The sequence below is a fragment of the Ipomoea triloba genome, chromosome 5 (genome assembly GCF_003576645.1).
Source record: "Ipomoea triloba cultivar NCNSP0323 chromosome 5, ASM357664v1".
In the NCBI taxonomy this organism is placed as follows: Eukaryota; Viridiplantae; Streptophyta; class Magnoliopsida; order Solanales; family Convolvulaceae; genus Ipomoea; species Ipomoea triloba.
This window is the reverse complement of record NC_044920.1, coordinates 11,707,632-11,725,535: the sequence shown is the minus strand read 5'-3', so window position 1 is coordinate 11,725,535 and position 17,904 is coordinate 11,707,632. Positions and strand designations below refer to the sequence as shown.

At 37.2% G+C, this 17,904-nt stretch overlaps 1 long non-coding RNA gene across 1 annotated transcript; it reads left to right on the top strand.

The window, feature by feature from the left end:
• Positions 1 to 15,465: 15,465 nt before the first annotated feature.
• Positions 15,466 to 17,622, top strand: LOC116019418. The gene is made up of 3 exons (XR_004098713.1): positions 15,466 to 15,917; positions 16,639 to 16,809; positions 17,419 to 17,622. It is a non-coding gene; the product is annotated as an uncharacterized LOC116019418 (long non-coding RNA).
• The last annotated feature ends 282 nt before the right edge of the window (positions 17,623 to 17,904 follow it).

Here is a 17,904-nt window from a genome sequence, read left to right as displayed (position 1 = left end):
ATATATATATATATATATATATATATATATATATATATATATATATATATATATATATATATATATATATATGTATGTATGTATGTATCAATTGGAAAGATTAAGCCCAATTAAATCAAATAAACTACCCGGTAGAAATAATTACCGATCTCAAGGCTTGAACGAAATTACGAGGTGTTACACTCTACCCCCCTTAAGAGGAGCTTCGTCCCCGAAGCTCAAAGCTCACGGGATCTTGAAACGGAACGGTTCAAAGAAGGAAAGGATCGATCGAAGGTTAAAGAAAGGATTGCTCAACCAAACTTAAACTTAAGAACATACTACACTACTAACTCTTAAACTTCTAACTTACCCAACTCATGCACAACATGCAAAACTAAGCTAACTGCTTACCTAGGTTAAAAGGATTCCTAACAAGGATCTATCATGAGCACGAGAACTATCAACTAACCTGGGTGGCCTCCTTGTGACGAACTGCCTGGAGCTTGGAAAGGATCGGGATGCAGATACTCAGGTGGAACCTCAATGCCTAGCTTGGCCTCGATGAATCCCAAGCGTTGAAAGTCGCGGTCCACTCTCAAATCCAACGATGTGAACCTAGCCTCCACCATCCGATGCATCTCCTGCAACTGTAGAAGTACGGGGTCAACCGGCTGCGCAAAAACCATGGGGTCATGCTGCTCCCGGTCAATCTCATCCTCAGACTCGTCGTCCCCATCATCGTCACCCGCCTGCTCGGCCTGCTAAGGCGCGACCAACCCTCTCAGCCTCTTGTGGGGAATGCGGAAGCGCTCTATGAGCTCTCTACTCTCATCCGCTGGTATGAGAAAGATTATGTATCAATTGGAAAGATTAAGCCCAATTAAATCAAATAAACTACCCGGTAGAAATAATTACCGGTCTCAAGGCTTGAACGAAATTACGGGGTGTTACAGTGGTGCTGGACTCGGACTTGCTGTAGGTCGTTGAGACTCGACTGGCTTGGGTTGACGGACCGGAATTAGACGTGGTGTAGTAGATAAATCTTGGTTCTCTTGGAGGAGAGTCATCTCCCGTAGTGAGTGAGTCAGGATGCTCATTCACGGATTTCTCAGTAGGCTTTGTCGGTTCCATTTCTTGTCTTGTTATTTCTGCCAATCTCCTAGACTTGCGTTGTGGTGTGATTTTCCCATTTGGCTTCTTCTAATTCATGGTGTCCTGCAAAACAAATAAACAAATATACGTAGTGTAATAATTCAAAGTCAACAATTTTAATCCACTAACAAATTGTACGAATTCAATCCTGAGAAGCTAGGCAAGCAAAACAAAGAAAAGATAGAAATCATATGCCAAGTTGCTTCTAGACATTGACCTCTTCTTCACTTTTCCCCCGCCTACAAAGCAATCTACTGCCGCCGAGGAGTTTAAACTGCTACCGCCGGAAATCAGAAATGGCCACCGGTGAACCGAAATCGTCGCGCTTCCTCCTACGGAGTGCTGTAATTCTACAGTCACCCCCCTTCGATATCTACACTCATCGTAATGACGTTATTTATAATGCTTAAAGGCTTAACCATAATCACTCTTTCCGCCTACTCCGTCTCCGTAGTTTAACCGTGGCTTGCCACATATCTGTAAATAGTGCAGGACTCAATTCTTCATTTGACTAAAGCTCGTTGCAGGTGACACGTATGTATGTTTGGGAGTATCTTATTAATTGAATTCAAGATAAAGGAGAAGGGAAGCCTTGTTATTCTCAAAAATGCCAACTGCATGTGAAAAACAAAAGCTGAGGGAAAAACATAAATTCTTATTGTTATTTATACATATAAGATAATATAAAATTAAAGCATTTATTAGTAACAAATAAAACTATATTAAGAATAAACAATGTAAATTAATTATTAAAAACCAACTAAAATATAAACATAAAATATATTTATCAAATAGCCTTTTGCAACCAGTCTTGCTTTATTCCTAACAATGGTGTCATCTTCAATTGCTTTGTTCCGGAAGACTCATTTTGTACTGATTACATTGTGATTGTTTGGTCTTGGAACAAGCTCCCATACATTATTTCTCTGGAATTGATTCAGCTCTTCTTGCATTGCTTCAATCCAACTAGGATCACTTAAAGCTTCATCTATCTCTTTTGGTTCAATCTGTTATAGGAAACACGAGAACATTGCATCTCTTGCAGCTGCTCTGGTTTTCACGCCTTCATGCACATCTCCAATAATGAAATCTTGTGGGTGATTTTTGAGTCATCTCAAATCTGGTTGAAAATTGTTTTGAGAAGTGGGTGGTGGTATGGAGTCATTGGCACGTGTAGAGAGAGAGAGGGAAAGTTAGTGGGTTCATTGTGGGTCCCGCCACTAGTTCCAACTTCCTCTACAACTTCATCTATAGCTTCCACTCCATCTCTTGCATTAACTTCCACCCCAACTTGCTCTACAACTTCCACTTTTTCATTATTTTCATCCCTTGTGCATGGTGCGCCATTTTGCTCAGTATTGGAGTCTTTAATTTCCAGATCTTCTAATCCCTGCAAAACAGTGTCCCTTGAAGATTCATTAGTAATAATAAAATTATTTGTAACATTATTACCAATTTTCAGATCATCAAATTCCTTGCTTTACGAAGTTTCGTCGAACACAATATGAATCGATTCTTCTACCACCATTGTAGATTTATTCCATACTCTGAATGCCTTGCTGGTAGATGAATATCAAAGAAATATAGCTTCATCTGCACGCTCATCAAAAGTTTTCAGATAGCTTTTGCCATTATTGAGAACAAAACATTTGCAACCAAATGAATGAAAATAACTAAGGTTAGGTTTTCTCCCTTTCAGTAATTCATATGGTGTCTTGTTGTGCAGCTTGTTGATAAGCTTCTATTTTGGGTATAGCAAACAGTATTAATTACTTCTGCCTAAAAACCTTTCGGTAGGTTGGTGGCCGTAATCATCACTTGTGCGGTTTCTTTGAGTGTTCGATTTCTTCTTTCAGAAACACCGTTTTGTTGTGGCGTTCTTGCAGCTGATAATTGATGTAGAATTCCTTGTGAGCTATAATAATCTTGAATCACGCCATTTACGAACTCCGTACCTCTATCCGTAGGTATTTTTGCTATTTTGAGTTCCTTTTCGATTTGGAGTTGTTTCAACAATTCTGGTAGCTTCTTCTCTATTTTATTCTTCTCTATTTTATTCTTCTTGTTGAGAAATATAGTACATGTGTACTTGGAAAAATCATCAACAACAACAAGTGTATATTTCTTACCACTCATACTTACTCGGTCTATTGGACCAAATAGATCCATGTGCAGTAGACTAAGAGGTCTTGATGATGATTCTTGTGTCTTTGACTTGAATGAAGATTTGATTTGCTTTCCTCTTTGACATGCATCGCAAATTTGATCCTTTTTGTAGATAATTTTTGGTAGACCTTTGACTAGATCATTTGCTGCGAGCTTGTTGATCGTCTTGAAATTTAGATGATTCAGCTTCTTGTGCCATTCCCAGCTTGTAGCATTTGTGTTGTTGGCAACTAATCATATTGATTCCTTTGTAGCAAACCAATCAACAACATACATGTTTCTTTTCCTTGTTCCTTGTAGTACAACTTCTCTAGTAGTTTCATTTTTCACTTGACATTTGTCTTTGAAAAATTCCACTAAATATCCTTTGTCACAAAATTGACTTGTACTGAAGAGATTGAATTTGAGTCCTTCCACGTAAGATACATCTTCAACTTTTAAACCATTACGCTAAACTGTTCCAATTCCTTTGGTTTGGCAGTATCGATCTTTTCCTCCAAAAACTACGTTTGGTCCTTCGATATTTTTAAAATTCATTAGACTAGATTTATTTCCAGTCATGTGATGAGAACATCCACTATCGAAGTACCAAACTTCCTGTAAACAAATCAAACATTTTTAGGTACCCAGTTTTGCTTGGATCCTTGGGGGTTAGTGATTTTTTGTATCCAAATCCACCTTGTTCTTACTGAACCAAGAATAGGTGATTTGTAACCATTATTGACTCTATAATCATAACCAATTTTGGAAAAGACTTTCGGTGCCCGGTTTTGAAAATTGACTCGATTTTTGGGCACTTAGGAAAAGACCTGAAAGGAATTAAACCTTGATTTTGACCATGGTTTGAAAATTGACTCGAAAATCTTCCTTTTTTCAAATGTTGTTTTTGTGCACTAAACTCATTGGCATATTTCCTTCTAGGAACAAAACTTTGCCTTTTTATTGACTGACTGGGCGAAATATAATGATAATGAGGCTTCGGCCCAACAGTACTATTTTTGGCAATATTTTGATAACCAATTACTTATCTCATTGTGCTATCTTGACCTTTGACAAATTTTACCACTTGCACTTAATTATTTAAAGTGGTAGTAGAATTTGTCAATTTCTAAGAGGCTTGAGAACACGATGGATCATAGCCTAGACCGGCTTTATCTCTTGAGGGTTTCTACATATTTACCATTTTATCCATTATTTTGGATGAATGAGTAAATGTGGCTATTACTCCCCTGAGGTTGTGTTCTCTCACTTCTCTTGATTTACACTCTTCTTGAAGGTAAATAATTTTAGTCTTCAATTCTTTCACCTCGGATAGAGCATTTTGCAATTTTTCATTTATTTCATATTTTTCAAGAATAAAAAACTTATTGCGCTCTTCGAGTTGAAAGTAGTACTGTCAAAGTGGGCCGAAGCCCGCGGGCTGGCCCGCACCCGCCCCACCATGGGGCGGGTTAGGGCTATGAAAACGGCGGCCCGCTAAGGAGCGGGCCTAACGGGCCAGGCCCGCTAAGGCCCGCAACCCGCCCGGGTTGACCCGCGCGGGCTGCGGGCCAGCCCGCGGGCCAGGCCTTTAATTAAAAAAAAAAATTATATGTACTATTTATATTTGTAGCCAATCGTCCAAGCCCCAAGTTGCAAAAGTCTTACCCTAAATCCTAAAATTCTATTCCCATTCATGCAAGTACGCAACGTAAAAGTCGTTACCGTAAATCCCATTCAGGCATTCGCGCAGCCCCGCAAGTCCGCAACGCCGTCCAAACTCAAGCTTCGACTAGGCACTCAGGCAGCATCGCAAGTCGCAACTCCGTCCTCAGGCAGTGTTAGACATCCTCTCCTCCTCAGGTAAATCGTAACTCTGTTCGTCCATTATGAATGTTTTTTATTTTTTATGCTCCGTAAGAAACTAAGAATTGCAGTAACTCCCTATGAATTGCGTGCATTGTGATTTGTGAATTGTTAATGTGAATGTGTAAGTGTAATTGTGTAAACTATTAATATTTGCAGTGTGAATTTTTTAATGTGAATTGGCGAATTGAGTATGAATTGTTAATGTGAATTGTGAAGTGTGTTATTTACTTATTTCTTTATTCTGTATATCACATTATCACTAATCACTTTAGTAATTTAGTTTACTTTAATTGAACTTTAGTTAAGCAGTATATAATCATACAAAATTGAAAGTTTCCCATTATAATTATCACATTCATGATTCATTAATATATATATATTTGATACATACTATTTTAGGTTGGTTACGTCGGTTGGTACATGATGAGTTGTTCTCAAGAACAAAGTTCACACCCCATTGATATAACAAACGACACCGAAATTACACAACCTGAAAGCCAAGTTAAAAAAAGACGTCTCACTTCAGATGTTTGGAATCATTTTATAAAAGTTGAAAAAACTGCAACTAATGATAAAGAAACGGCTACATGCAAGTATTGTAATAAACAGTACGTTATTGGGTCACACAAGTATGGAACATCAACTTTAAGCCGTCATTTAAGCAGTTGTAAGAAAAAACCTAAATATGAAGATGTGGGTAATATGCTTATTGACCATGAAGGAAAATTGCGTGCCAAAAAGATTGATCACGATAGGGTTCGTGAGATTACTAGTATGGCCATAATTTATCATGATCTTCCATATTCTTGGGTGGAGTATACTTGGGTTAGAGAGTTGCATAAGTATTTGAATCCTGATTACAAGTTCCTAAGTAGAAATACAGCTGCAGCAGATGTTTACATGTTTTATGAGAGAGAGAAAGAGAAACTGAAGAATGTGTTGTCAAAAGTTCGTAGTAGAGTTTGTTTGACTTCAGATCTTTGGACAGCATGCACAATTGAGGGGTATATTTGCTTGACTGCGCATTATATTGATAATGATTGGAAGTTAAACAGTAAGATATTAGCATTTTGTGCTATGCCTCCACCGCATACTGGCCGTGAGTTAGCTAAGAAGCTTCTTGGTTGTTTAAAAGATTGGGGAATTGAGAAAAAAATATTTTCTATTACTTTGGATAATGCTTCAGCTAATGATAGTATGCAAAACATCTTGAAGGAACAACTTTGTTTACAAAATGATTTGTTGTGTAATGGTGAATTTTTCCATGTTAGATGTTCTGCACATATCTTAAATCTTATTGTGCAAGATGGGTTGAAAGCAATTGGTGATTCTTTTTATAAAGTTCGAGAGAGCGTGAGGTATGTTAAAGCATCGGAGGGAAGAATTAAAATGTTTGAAGAATGTGTTGAAAAAGTAGGGCTTCAGCTTAAACTTGGTTTATCTATTGATGTGCCTACTAGATGGAATTCTGCTTATAAAATGCTTGATTGTGCTATCCAGTATCGTCGTGCTTTTAGTAGTCTGCAATTACTTGATCCAAACTATAAGCATTGTCCTTCACATGAAGAATGGGTTAGAGTAGAAAAGATTTGTGACTTCTTAATGCCTTTCAATGAAATTACCAAATTGTTTTCTGGTTCAACTTATCCCACATCTAATTTATATTTTCGGCAAGTTTGGAAGATTGAGTATTTGTTGAAAAATAATTTGAAGAGTGGAGATTCGGTGATTAAAGAGATGGCTTGTAAAATGAAAATCAAGTTTGATAAATATTGGGAGCAATATAGTGTTATTCTAGCAATGGGAGCTGTTTTAGATCCAAGAATGAAGTTTAAGCTTTTGGAGTTTTGCTACAAAAAGTTGGATGAAAGCACATACAAATAAAAGTTGGATGTTGTGAAGAACAAGTTGTATATGCTCTTTGAAGCATATAAAGCCACATCTGTGACTGGGACGAGTAGTTCAAATGTAACTATTAGTCAATCTGAAAATGTTGCATCAATGGAAGCAAGTGATGACTTTGATGTAAGTATTTTATCTTAATGTAAATTTTTAAGTTATTTTCTTAATTTTTATTCTAATATTTGTAAATTTCTTATTGATATATAGGATGAGTTCCTTGAATATTGTGTTCAAGATAATGTGCAAAATGGTAAATCTGCTTTGGATGTGTATTTGGATGAGCCACAAATGGATATGAAATCATATGCTAGTTTGGATATCCTGAACTTTTGGAAGGATAATATGCATCGATTTGGTGAGTTATCTTTAATGGCATGTGATGTGTTAAGTATTCCTATTACTACAGTGGCATCAGAATCAGCTTTTAGTATAGGAGGTCGCGTGTTAAACAAGTATAGGAGTTGTTTGCTTTCTTCAAATGTTCAAGCATTGATTTGTACTCGCAATTGGTTAAGCAGTTATGAGTCAGATGATAAAGGTAATTCACTAAATTATATAGNCATTTGCTGCGAGCTTGTTGATCGTCTTGAAATTTAGATGATTCAGCTTCTTGTGCCATTCCCAGCTTGTAGCATTTGTGTTGTTGGCAACTAATCATATTGATTCCTTTGTAGCAAACCAATCAACAACATACATGTTTCTTTTCCTTGTTCCTTGTAGTACAACTTCTCTAGTAGTTTCATTTTTCACTTGACATTTGTCTTTGAAAAATTCCACTAAATATCCTTTGTCACAAAATTGACTTGTACTGAAGAGATTGAATTTGAGTCCTTCCACGTAAGATACATCTTCAACTTTTAAACCATTACGCTAAACTGTTCCAATTCCTTTGGTTTGGCAGTATCGATCTTTTCCTCCAAAAACTACGTTTGGTCCTTCGATATTTTTAAAATTCATTAGACTAGATTTATTTCCAGTCATGTGATGAGAACATCCACTATCGAAGTACCAAACTTCCTGTAAACAAATCAAACATTTTTAGGTACCCAGTTTTGCTTGGATCCTTGGGGGTTAGTGATTTTTTGTATCCAAATCCACCTTGTTCTTACTGAACCAAGAATAGGTGATTTGTAACCATTATTGACTCTATAATCATAACCAATTTTGGAAAAGACTTTCGGTGCCCGGTTTTGAAAATTGACTCGATTTTTGGGCACTTAGGAAAAGACCTGAAAGGAATTAAACCTTGATTTTGACCATGGTTTGAAAATTGACTCGAAAATCTTCCTTTTTTCAAATGTTGTTTTTGTGCACTAAACTCATTGGCATATTTCCTTCTAGGAACAAAACTTTGCCTTTTTATTGACTGACTGGGCGAAATATAATGATAATGAGGCTTCGGCCCAACAGTACTATTTTTGGCAATATTTTGATAACCAATTACTTATCTCATTGTGCTATCTTGACCTTTGACAAATTTTACCACTTGCACTTAATTATTTAAAGTGGTAGTAGAATTTGTCAATTTCTAAGAGGCTTGAGAACACGATGGATCATAGCCTAGACCGGCTTTATCTCTTGAGGGTTTCTACATATTTACCATTTTATCCATTATTTTGGATGAATGAGTAAATGTGGCTATTACTCCCCTGAGGTTGTGTTCTCTCACTTCTCTTGATTTACACTCTTCTTGAAGGTAAATAATTTTAGTCTTCAATTCTTTCACCTCGGATAGAGCATTTTGCAATTTTTCATTTATTTCATATTTTTCAAGAATAAAAAACTTATTGCGCTCTTCGAGTTGAGAGTAGTACTGTCAAAGTGGGCCGAAGCTCGCGGGCTGGCCCGCACCCGCCCCACCATGGGGCGGGTTAGGGCTATGAAAACGGCGGCCCGCTAAGGAGCGGGCCTAACGGGCAAGGCCCGCAGCCCGCCCGGGTTGACCCGCGCGGGCTGCGGGCCAGGCCTTTAATTAAAAAAAAAAATTATATGTACTATTTATATTTGTAGCCAATCGTCCAAGCCCCAAGTTGCAAAAGTCTTACCCTAAATCCTAAAATTCTATTCCCATTCATGCAAGTACGCAACGTAAAAGTCGTTACCGTAAATCCCATTCAGGCATTCGCGCAGCCCCGCAAGTCCGCAACGCCGTCCAAACTCAAGCTTCGACTAGGCACTCAGGCAGCATCGCAAGTCGCAACTCCGTCCTCAGGCAGTGTTAGACATCCTCTCCTCCTCAGGTAAATCGTAACTCTGTTCGTCCATTATGAATGTTTTTTATTTTTTATGCTCCGTAAGAAACTAAGAATTGCAGTAACTCCCTATGAATTGCGTGCATTGTGATTTGTGAATTGTTAATGTGAATGTGTAAGTGTAATTGTGTAAACTATTAATATTTGCAGTGTGAATTTTTTAATGTGAATTGGCGAATTGAGTATGAATTGTTAATGTGAATTGTGAACTGTGTTATTTACTTATTTCTTTATTCTGTATATCACATTATCACTAATCACTTTAGTAATTTAGTTTACTTTAATTGAACTTTAGTTAAGCAGTATATAATCATACAAAATTGAAAGTTTCCCATTATAATTATCACATTCATGATTCATTAATATATATATATTTGATACATACTATTTTAGGTTGGTTACGTCGGTTGGTACATGATGAGTTGTTCTCAAGAACAAAGTTCACACCCCATTGATATAACAAACGACACCGAAATTACACAACCTGAAAGCCAAGTTAAAAAAAGACGTCTCACTTCAGATGTTTGGAATCATTTTATAAAAGTTGAAAAAACTGCAACTAATGATAAAGAAACGGCTACATGCAAGTATTGTAATAAACAGTACGTTATTGGGTCACACAAGTATGGAACATCAACTTTAAGCCGTCATTTAAGTAGTTGTAAGAAAAAACCTAAATATGAAGATGTGGGTAATATGCTTATTGACCATGAAGGAAAATTGCGTGCCAAAAAGATTGATCACGATAGGGTTCGTGAGATTACTAGTATGGCCATAATTTATCATGATCTTCCATATTCTTGGGTGGAGTATACTTGGGTTAGAGAGTTGCATAAGTATTTGAATCCTGATTACAAGTTCTTAAGTAGAAATACAGCTGCAGCAGATGTTTACATGTTTTATGAGAGAGAGAAAGAGAAACTGAAGAATGTGTTGTCAAAAGTTCGTAGTAGAGTTTGTTTGACTTCAGATCTTTGGACAGCATGCACAATTGAGGGGTATATTTGCTTGACTGCGCATTATATTGATAATGATTGGAAGTTAAACAGTAAGATATTAGCATTTTGTGCTATGCCTCCACCGCATACTGGCCGTGAGTTAGCTAAGAAGCTTCTTGGTTGTTTAAAAGATTGGGGAATTGAGAAAAAAATATTTTCTATTACTTTGGATAATGCTTCAGCTAATGATAGTATGCAAAACATCTTGAAGGAACAACTTTGTTTACAAAATGATTTGTTGTGTAATGGTGAATTTTTCCATGTTAGATGTTCTGCACATATCTTAAATCTTATTGTGCAAGATGGGTTGAAAGCAATTGGTGATTCTTTTTATAAAGTTCGAGAGAGCGTGAGGTATGTTAAAGCATCGGAGGGAAGAATGAAAATGTTTGAAGAATGTGTTGAAAAAGTAGGGCTTCAGCTTAAACTTGGTTTATCTATTGATGTGCCTACTAGATGGAATTCTGCTTATAAAATGCTTGATTGTGCTATCAAGTATCGTCGTGCTTTTAGTAGTCTGCAATTACTTGATCCAAACTATAAGCATTGTCCTTCACATGAAGAATGGGTTAGAGTAGAAAAGATTTGTGACTTCTTAATGCCTTTCAATGAAATTACCAAATTGTTTTCTGGTTCAACTTATCCCACATCTAATTTATATTTTCGGCAAGTTTGGAAGATTGAGTATTTGTTGAAAAATAATTTGAAGAGTGGAGATTCGGTGATTAAAGAGATGGCTTGTAAAATGAAAATCAAGTTTGATAAATATTGGGAGCAATATAGTGTTATTCTAGCAATGGGAGCTGTTTTAGATCCAAGAATGAAGTTTAAGCTTTTGGAGTTTTGCTACAAAAAGTTGGATGAAAGCACATACAAATAAAAGTTGGATGTTGTGAAGAACAAGTTGTATATGCTCTTTGAAGCATATAAAGCCACATCTGTGACTGGGACGAGTAGTTCAAATGTAACTATTAGTCAATCTGAAAATGTTGCATCAATGGAAGCAAGTGATGACTTTGATGTAAGTATTTTATCTTAATGTAAATTTTTAAGTTATTTTCTTAATTTTTATTCTAATATTTGTAAATTTCTTATTGATATATAGGATGAGTTCCTTGAATATTGTGTTCAAGATAATGTGCAAAATGGTAAATCTGCTTTGGATGTGTATTTGGATGAGCCACAAATGGATATGAAATCATATGCTAGTTTGGATATCCTGAACTTTTGGAAGGATAATATGCATCGATTTGGTGAGTTATCTTTAATGGCATGTGATGTGTTAAGTATTCCTATTACTACAGTGGCATCAGAATCAGCTTTTAGTATAGGAGGTCGCGTGTTAAACAAGTATAGGAGTTGTTTGCTTTCTTCAAATGTTCAAGCATTGATTTGTACTCGCAATTGGTTAAGCAGTTATGAGTCAGATGATAAAGGTAATTCACTAAATTATATAGTATTTTATTTAACATTTTAATAATTTGATTTTCATAAATAATAATATGTTTTGAATTTTCTTAATTTTTGCATAGGTGATGATGGAGATGTTCCAGTTCGTGTTCCAACTGAATTTTCTGAAGCTTAGTGTGTTTTGGATTGATGTGTCATGACTCATTTGTGTAATGATAAACATTTGAATATTTATTTTGAACTGTAGTGTGTTTTGGACTTTTGGACTAATGTGTGTAATGGTTATGAACTTTGAATATTAATTTTTTAGCGTAATGTCTTTTTATCTTGTTAATATTGTCATGTGTAAGTGTAAGGGTTACTTAATTTCACATAAATGTTAAAAAAAAAAAAAAAAAAAAACCGCGGGCCGGCCCGCGGGGCCCACGAACCTGCGCGGGGTGGGCTAGGGTTGGAGAACCCTGGCCCGCAGCCCTAGTGGGCTGGCCCGCCACAACCCACCAAAAATTAGGCCCGCGGTGGGGCGGACCTAATGGGGCAGGCTGGCCCACTTTGACAGTACTAGTTGAGAGTGAGTGTCCATTACCGTTTGACAATCTCTCATTAACTGAGAAATAGACTCTTGCGAAAATGAAGAATTAACTGATTTAAAGGATTTAGAATTTACCTCATGTTCCTCAATTTCATGCGCCATTAAGCATAAGTCTGGAAAGGATGAACTTCTTGAAGTATCCAAGCAGAACAATGCATTGTCATCCTTTGAGGTGTCACTTTCTCCACTAGATGACTCATCAGACTCACTTGTCTCAAGTGGGTCACTAATTAGTGCTTTCCTTTTGTCTTTCTTGAATCTTCTTTTGTCTTGGTGTCCTTCTGAGCATTATCAAATTGATTTTTGCTCACTTTTGGATAAGGACATTCTGCCATAAAGTGTCCTGACTTTCTACAATTGTAGCACAAATTTGCATTGCCTTCTGGACTTTCCTTTTTCAACCTTCTGGGTGTATTGGCTTGAGGAAAACTCTTGGTATTGTTCTTCCTCATGAACTTCTTAAATTTCCTAACAAACAACACAAAGTTTTCGTCAGATAAAAAGTCACTAATATCTACTGACCTTGATGTAGACGGTTGTTCAGTGACAAGTGCGGTATTTCTTTCTTCACGTTCTTCTTCTCTTCTTGTCTTCATCTCGAATTCATAAGCTTTTAGATCACTAAAAAGCTTGTCGGTTGAAAGCATGTTGAGATCTCTATGGTCTCGCATGGCTGTGACCTTCATGTCCCAACTAGATGGTAATCCTCGTAAGATTTTGAGTGATATCTTCTTCTGATAAATCTTCTTGTCAAGGTCATTTATTTCTCCCAAGATTTTAACAAATCTTGCTTCCATCTCAGTGATAGTCTCACCACTTAGCATTTTTAAATCCTCAAATTTCTTTAATGCTATTGTGAGCTTGTTGTCTTTTTCTTGCTCATCTCCTTCGCCTATTTTGACAAGTGCTTCCCAAACTTCTTTTGCCGTTTTACATTTTCAGACCTTTGGGAAAGTTGCATCGTCGATAGCTTTGAACAAAATATCCTTGGCAATATTGTCCATGTTATTTCGTTGTCTATCTTCAGGACCCCATTCCTCTTTGGGTTTAGGAATATATTGCGGTGTAGTGCTTGTCTGTTCGGTTGCGGTATTGACTTTTAGAATTTTGATCGGACCACCAGTGATTACTTCCCACATCTCATCGTGTAGTGCGGATAAATGAACCCGCATACGTATTTTCCAATCATCAAATTTTCTAATGAGAATAATAGGTTTAGAGCTAAGTCTCTCTTCATTTTGAAGTTTATGAGATCTGTCTAGTAGTAAAATATTGACTCAAATAGACAACCGCTCTGATACCACTTGTTGTGAATAAATTCAACTTGAAATGCACAGCGGAATATCGTACGGTAAAGTGCTATAAATAAAAGTTACGTAAGACTGAAGAGATACTTGACATGCAACACGTTGGAATGCCTTAAAGTAACTCAAAGAATATGTATGCAAAGTTTGAAGCGCATGCAGACGTGGGAACACACAAACCCAGCTGGATAAAACAACACAGTGTAAGGGGGTTAGTGAGTCAAATAAGCAAATAAAGTAAAGTGTTGTAAAGTAAAGAGAGGCAAAGATTTATAGTGGCTCAGAGGTGGTGTAGTCCTCCTAGTCCACTCTTCTCATTTAACTCAAAGGAGAGAATTCCACTATCTTGTTCACTCATATACAAATAGTGAAACACCAGTGCTACACAAGCACTTCCCGAGTGTCTCGCACAAAGCTACACCCAACCACGAGCTCCTTGCACAAAGCTAAGCTCCCGAGCGCCTCGCACAAAGCTACGCTCCAACCAAGTGTCTCGCACAAAGCTACACTTAGTTCACCCAAGTGTCTCGCACACAGCTACACTCCTTTCTACACTCAGTAGAGATACCAATTGTTGTTGAAAGAAATAAAGATTTCTTTTCTAAGACTTGAGTTCTCTCGTGTATAGCTCAATATCTCAGCACTTTGTATTTTGATCGTATTCACCGCTCAGTATTACTACTTGTATCTTATCACCGTTTAGTTCGTAGTGTCGTAATACCTTTTCTCAACCGTGTTTATCTTCAAGTCTTCTTGGGCTTTTTATAATTCAAAGAATTATTTACCCGTTATGAACATTCAAATTTCGAACGTTTACTATGATCTGATTGGTCATACCAATTGATATGATGGTCATACCTCCTCATTTAATGACCATACCGTTGATTTGATAACTTGCCAATTTGATCTGATAAGATCTCCAATTTGATCTGCAACATTTAATGTCGCTGGTAATTTTTGAAAAATTACCTCTGCAAATTGCTAACAAAGTCTTCTAATTCGGCTTGATATTATGGACTTTGTATCCTTTAGAGCTTTATATTTTTGACTTTGTAGCATTCTTGATTTGATCTTGGCAAGTTGATCTTTCAAAATATTTTCCGGGTGATTATTGCTTGAGTTAAAACAATGATCTTCAGAAAATCACCATCTTCAAATCTCTCTGGTTCATAGCTTCACGTATTGGACCTTGTAAATATAATGGAACTTGAAAAATGGCTAAGTATAAATTCCACTTGATGTTCTCCAAAGCTTGCTCCATGAAGCTCTTCATGCGTGTAGGAATGATGTATTGTTCACGCGCATGAGTCTTTGCCAAAGTCTTCATAAGTTACTCTATATCACTACTACAGAAATCACATACAACGTCGGCTATTTCACGTCAGCTAAATAATTACCCGACGTTAAAGGTTTATTAATTAATTAAAAATAAATAAAAACTATTTAACGTCGGTTAATTACTAATAACCGACGTTAAAAGCTTGACATAAGAAGACTGTGAGATATGACGTCGGCTAAACACCTAGTCGACGTCGTATCTCGCATTAAATCAATCCAACCCCGCGATACGACGTCGGCTAGGAGGTTAGCCGACGTCGCATCGCATAGGAAATCAGCCATCGGCGCGATACGACGTCGGCTAGGAGTTTAGCCGACGTTGTATCGCGCTGAATGTTTTAATTTTAACCTACAACGTCGGTTACTATAAATAACCGACGTTGTAGGGGTTTTCATAAGGTTAAGCACCGCCAATTTCAGACCATAAAATCCTAAACTTCCCGCACTGCCGTCGAAAAATAATTAAAATTTGATTTTCAAAACTTACTTTGCCAAAAATTTTTATTCCTTCTCAAACTAAAAAATCTTCCCTCTCAAATAAAATAATCCCTTCACTTACACGCGCTGGCCTTCAGTCCTTCACTTCTCCAATTCAGCCTGCAGATCGACGCCGCCACTGACGCTCCTCCTCCATTACAGCCTTCAGATCGACGCCGCCGCCGACGCTCCTCCTCCATTGCAGCCTGCAGTCGTCGCCGCCTCTTCTCCTCGCCGATGACGCCTCTGGCTTCCACCGCCTCTTCTCCTCGCTGACGACGCCTCCGACCTCCACCTTCCACACAACACACCCATCGCCGCACACCATCGCCTCCCGTCCACAGCCACCGCCGCCGTCCATAGCAGCATCCCCGTCGCCTCACGCCGTCGACACAGCCACTAGCCGCCGTCGCTTCACGTCGTTGCCCCTTCTACCCTCGCCGCCGGCATTGCCTCGGCCTCCTGCTTCGCCGCCGGAATCGCGCCTGCTCACCAGGTACGTTTATTTCATTTTTTTTTATTTTATATATTTGTTTAATATTTTAGAAATTTTGGTTATTGTTTATTTGATTAATTGCTTGTTATTGTGTGTTTTTTCTCGTAGTATTTAATGCTAAATATTGAACAAAAAATCTGTAGATGTACGGATTTGACTGCAATTTTGATATTCTTGCTCACAACCTGTTTGTAAAAATGTGTATATGAGTTCAAATGAGAATGCTAACAATCAATTTTGATATCCTTCGCTCAGCTATCTCTCACAAGCTTAAAGGTACTTAATTTTTCACTACTTGGGTATACATTTGTTTCCTGGATTAATATTAGTTTCTTGAATAAAGATTCTTTAATTTAATGTTTGGTGTAGAGGAGAATGGGTTGTCTTATACTCCTGATCAAATTTTGGTGAGTAATGGGGCAAAGCAATGTAGTCTTCATGCAACCCAACAGGCTCTGTTTACCCACGGGAATTGCTTCAACCCAGCCTAGGTTTCCCATAGCTAATCTACTCAAACTAAAAAGGTCAATATATAGGCTGCTCCTACTTGAGTTGAACTTGTAACCTTATGTTTACTAAGTTAATTGCGTGACCAACTTGGTTGGGTTGTCCTGCCAACTATTTGCTTCAATTCATACATACTGCTGTTTCTGAAACCAAATTATGATTGCTTCAATTCTTGTCTATGGGTAATAATTTAATTGGATTTGCAATTGTATAGTTCACTTCAGGTGCCAACAGCATTTCTCAGAAGGCAGGTGTTGCTGCTCTGGGGCTTGGATATGCTGGTGGAGAAGCTGTTGCAACAATGGTAAAAGCATTCCAAGAGAGGCGTGATTTTCTAGTCAAAAGCTTTGGGGAAATGGAAGGACTCAAATTTTCAGAACCTCAGGTAACTATAAACTGATGAAAAGAGAAAAAGAAAAGCTAGGGAGTGGATTTTCAAAGTGTGATTTGTCTTTTATTTTTCTGGGACTTGGGGATGTGGATTTCCTTTAGGATATGTGAGCATCATGAATTTTTGGACCATGGCACTCTGTGTTTTCTTTCTTTTTCGTTTTAATTTTTATTATTACATGGCCGGTCATTTTGTTTATTTATTTATTTTTTGATAACAGTTTACTTTTATCTTTCTTATGGTTCTGCTTTGAGCTTTCAGTTCCTCCCTCAGGATCTCTTGTTACTACTGCTTTAATCCATCAATAAACTGCTTAGTACATTTACTCTACTACCCAAAAGATTCCTTGCTCTAAAGGTATTAACATTTAATCCCCCGTCATGTGCATTTGTGTTCACAAGTTGCTAAAAATTTCTGTTAGAGGCGATCTTTAATTTTTTAAACTTTTACTTAGCTTGTTTATCTGTTTAGTAATTGCCGTATATTTGTTTTCGTGGTATTGTTGTTCATACATTTACCTATTGTTGTAGCAATCCTTTATAATGTAAGTGAGATATTCTTTGTGGTTAGTAATGTCGTATTCATCATGTCAATTGTTGCTAGTAAAATTCAGGTTTAGGCCCCATATTCTTATTGATGTGAGCATTGACATGAGCACCAGAGTGCTGGAAATAATAAGTAAACTAGACTTTGTTGGAGGAGAAGAAGATGGAGAAGAACAAGGATGGTGCTCAAGAAAAGTTGGAGGTTTACTGGGATGATGGATATGGGACTCAAACTGTGAAGGATTATCTTGAATTAGCCAAAGAGATTATTAAGCCTGATGGTGGACCTCCAAGGTGGTTTGCACCAGTCTCTTGTGGTCCTCATTTACATTTGTGGAGAGAGCAGCACTTGAAGCTAAATACTATAAGTTGTTTGGATAATACAGTGAGTAACAATAGCAAAAATTTTGGAAGCGAAACACAATTTATATATAGATAATTTTTGATGAACTTGTATTATTAATTATTATCAATTGTGAGATTTATTGCTTTTATTAATTTTGATATTATAAATATAAATTGTACATGTTTTGAATGTGATTGT